This window comes from Chrysoperla carnea, chromosome 5 (assembly GCF_905475395.1).
Source record: "Chrysoperla carnea chromosome 5, inChrCarn1.1, whole genome shotgun sequence".
NCBI lineage: Eukaryota > Metazoa > Arthropoda > Insecta > Neuroptera > Chrysopidae > Chrysoperla > Chrysoperla carnea.
In genome coordinates, this window is record NC_058341.1 from 19,524,965 (window position 1) to 19,529,706 (window position 4,742).

Sequence of the window (4,742 nt, forward strand, 5' to 3'; positions counted from 1 at the left end):
TGTAAATATGTCCGTTTTGCATTTAGTAGTCGGTTAAATTTAAGGGTGGATTTTTCGGAATTGCCGTAAAAGCAAGCATCTGCTTGCTGGCTTCATTTTTCTCTGAAGCTATGATATGTTTAGCAGTTTATCTGATTAAGAAATTCGATAGATATTACACCTAACGATAAAAAAAGGTCTAATACGTTATATCGCTTATAAACAAGATGGTGTAATTTGACAGATTTTAGTTGCGATCGTACATTTAAGTAATTTATTCTCTGTTTGACCTGATTTTTAATCGAAGGAGCATCAATTGCTTCTATTCTCCATCTGACTGTTGAATTTTTTGCATTATTTTTTTTCTATCTCTTTATATTTGGGAAAAAAAAAGTTCGATGTATACTTATTATTCATTAGAAAAGTTCGTTGCATGAAAAGGTACCTTTAAGGTGGCTTATCTATATATATAATTCTATAATTACAAAAATGCGTATATATTGGCGGTTTTATTACTAAAGTCATTGATAAATCAATATTTTTGAGTAATTTTGCTTGATTATAAGTTAGAATGCTTCAATGACATCATTTTTGATAAATAAGTGATTAATTTTATAAATAAATACCTTCAATCAATAAGATAATTGAGTCAATATTTATTTTAAAAAAAGAAAAGTGCAAAAAATTAAAAATTTGATAGCCAAATGTCAATAAAAATTTGATTAAAAAAACATTTTTTCCTTTTAATTCTTGAATACTTAAGACATAGTGAAATATTTTTAAAATTTAATTAATTAGAAATTATAATTTATGTATATAGTATTTGTCAGATAAAATTATTAATTGGGATCTTTAAATATTTGTTATTCATCTGAAGATTGAAGTCGGAGTAATATTTGACGGTCATTTTAGAACGACTGGAAATTTGAAAAGCTGTTTTCAAAATCGTGTGTAAGAACTTTTTCTGTATGAAAATCATTATAGACGAAACTTGTGTATTTCAGGCAGTCTGATTTTAATTCTTCGAATTGCTTAAAATTAATAAATATTCAATGAGGACGATATTTAAATAAAAAGATTAGCAACAGAATAATGCATTTCCATTTCCCGAGAATAATCTAGGAATTGACTTATATTTTACCTGAAAATACAAACTTGAATTAACCGGTGGTGTAGAGTGAAATAATAAGTATAATTTTTTAGATGAGTTCGAATAGAATTCTGTATAAACTTTCTTGTGATAATTATTTTATTTCACTATCCAATAAATAAATTAAACCGAAACCTAAGATTTATAAGAACTACGGATGTAAATAAGCATTGTGGAACGCATAAATTTTAAAGCATTTCCGGTTTTTTGATACTCTTTATTTGGCAAATACTATATATATTATTTATAATAATTATTTATACAACATTATAACATTCTATTATTTATAATAAGACCTCACGTTATTGTGAGAAAACAGGCAACAAATCTATGCCACATGGCTTTACTGTTGTTGCTGAATGAACCCGACTGTTAAATTTAAAAAAATTACATTGACTTTGAATTACATTAAATCAAAACGGACTTACGCCATATTTTAATTCGTTTAATTATCAAACAGTCATAGTTGTGGAGTCGTAACGAAATATTACGAATCCTAAACACTTGGTTTTTTAAGAAAATTAGTGAGATTTTTTCACATTTGGAATATTTTGTAGAGAGGAGGTTAAAAAAATGTTAATGTCGTTAATCAGAATTAATTATCGGGTGTTTAGGATTGATTGATAGGATTGAGTGATAATTCTACGATGGCTTCTAAACTGAAAGTATTTGAAAAAAAATTAATGATAATGTTTAATTCTGCTTGCATGAGGGTTTTTCTTGAAAGTATGATATTCAAATTTTTTCTGCAATCGGGTATAAAAGTTAGTGAATATCAATTTGAGATTCCAAAGTTGAGAGATTCAATTTAATTGGACACAGCAAGTTGGACTGTTAAGTCTTGGAAATTAACCTCTAGACTTTGATTTCAAATGGATACTTGCTTTTAGATTTCTATGGCTTAATCAAAGCATTATAAAGTACCAGTTTTACCGACTACCATTTTGATTCTTTAAGGCGTGAGCCGAACACAAATCGGAAATCGGTATCACTTACTTTATACAACGCTTTAGCAATAGAAAACTACTTATGCCTTTGATTGTGGAAAAAAAAGGTAAGAAAATGTAATTTTCCCTGGATGCTTTTGTAAAGCCTTTTTAGGGCTCAAATTGCGTCTTATGGAAAAAGCATTTCTCTTTTTTTGGAAACTATAAAAGTTTCTTGATTTTTGTATGAATGATGGGTAAGGAAGTAATAAATTATTTGAAAGTTTTGAAAAATTTCGTTGTATTCATTATTTTAAACTTTTAATGCAGCCACGGAGGCGGTGAAATTTAAGAGAGCTATAAACAAATATAGCAAAAATACTCCAAACTTTTGGATTTTTGGAACAAGTAAGAAATGCGTTCCTGTTGTGTTTATTTTTGAACTTGGGGAAGAAAATGTGCAAAATTAATTTTAAATTTTTTCTATCAAGTTTAATATTTTTCATTAAACTTTAAAAAGCAGCTTTTTACACTCTTCTATGGGCGCAAGAAAATCAACATCATTGAAAATCTGCCGTATATGGAATGGATGGGAAACTTCAAGGAAGACGTCAGTTTATTTATTTTTGAATTTATATATTTTTATCATTTTTCAAAATAAAATGAAGTTAATTTATTTTTTAAATTTTTGTTTTATTTGAACAATTCCTTATGAAGTATTTAGCTGTCCTAGATCCGTAGACCTAGAGATTATTAATGTAATATACACGGTGTGACTTCAGTGATTGTTTTTGTTTTTCAAAGCTTTCTTTTTCATATTGAAGATTCAAAAAATGTAATTCATTTAGAACAGTATTTCAGGCCCCTTTCCTAATGGAACCCTACCCCTGTATGAATGCCTTAGTTGCACTTATTATTTAGTTACGGTTCTCCGAGTAATATTTTTGAATCATTGTTGAACATTGCGTCTGACTATCTGCATCTTTACTTATACAGTCTCTTCGATTTTTGAAAAATTGTAGGATGTTAGTAGGCATTAATTTTCGATCGAATTTTCGGGAGATTTTATTTAAGCAAAACTATATGTAAATATTTTTTTAACGTTTGTCTTATTTGAATAATTCCTTATAATTTTTAGAATAAAAAAAATTGTGTTTGAATTGAAGTAAGTGTCTGATAACGTTTGCGGTTTTTTATTGCGGTTATAAGTACGTTTTTCTGAAGAATTTTACTTTAAATTGTACAAATTATTTTGAATAATAATATAAGAAATAAAATAACAATTTAATTTTTATTAAAGTTTGTCATGTAACTTTATTATTAAGTGTGCAGTACAACCTCGTTATAAATAGAAAATAGCTTGTTTTTAATAATGTTATGAATATAATTTTTAATATAATACTACTTGTTTAAAACAGACTAACGAGTAAAAAATAATTATTTTAATTGAAATATATTATTGAATGTTAAGAAGCGTGGGGTGTTTGATAACTGTTAGGTGGACTGATTATAAGTATAGTAAAATTAAATTACTCAAAATTAATTTTAAATTTTGATTGACAGTTTAAATAAAATTTAATGGACACTCCATTGACATACTTGACAAGTGTCAAGGGATTTATTTTTACCATGATGTAAAGTGTGTATCAGAAGTATTGTTATTTTTTAGAAATGATGGTATTAGCTCTGTTTAGAAATAAATTCATGAGTTCATTTGGAAATAAGACAATTTTCTACAGGGCACTGTATCAAAAAGAGTTAAAGAATGATAATTCCAAACAGTCCCCACTAAAATTTACAAAGGCACGGCTCAAAAAAATCCACTAGCAGGTGTATCAATTTAAACTCTTCCTAAACTATCTACAAATTATAAACTTCTCCGGAAATACTTCCGTAATAGATATAACTTTAGTGACAATGGAAAATCTTTGGGAAGGAAGTACTGAGGTCCAGAGCATCCTGTACTATAAATCTGTACTTACAATTTAAAGTATTTACTCTTTATATATTTTAAAAATAAAAAATTGATAATATTTGAATGAAAAAAGGTGTTCAAAAAATGTTCAAAAAAATAGAAAAGAGAAAGAAATATCAAGTGGATGACTAATTAATTAATTAAAAAGAGATGTCATTATAAAATTATTATTCATTTGTATTTTCATGAAGATTTTAGGGTATGGTTGGGGAAGTTTTATTTCTAATGTATGTACAAACCATTCACGGACATCTATAAAGGGACTACTCAATTAATAAAAAATAACCAGCGCTTTAATTTTTTAATAATTTCTAGCTATCTAAAGGTTACGTGCGTGTACTTGATTTCAAAAATATAAAGATTGGATTTCCTTCCTTTGTAGTCGGGTAAGAACAGAAATAAACTAATTTAGCATCCAAATAAATTTTCCCAGGGCTACGCTTGGAGAATCTAAAGACAAAATATTAAAATTATTCAATTTTATCAAGTTTTTGCAATTTTTATTGCTAAGTGTGTTATGCACCCCTCTATATACTTGTCACTGTCAATTTTATATGTCAATGTACAGTGGTATTCGCCTGTCATAAATCAAGCCGTAGTGAGTTCTTTATCATTTAGTACTAAATGAATAGTCCATTTTTAAAAGTCCATAAATGCTATGTATATGGTATTACGGATGAATCATCCATCTGATACCACAGTGTTGTGTATT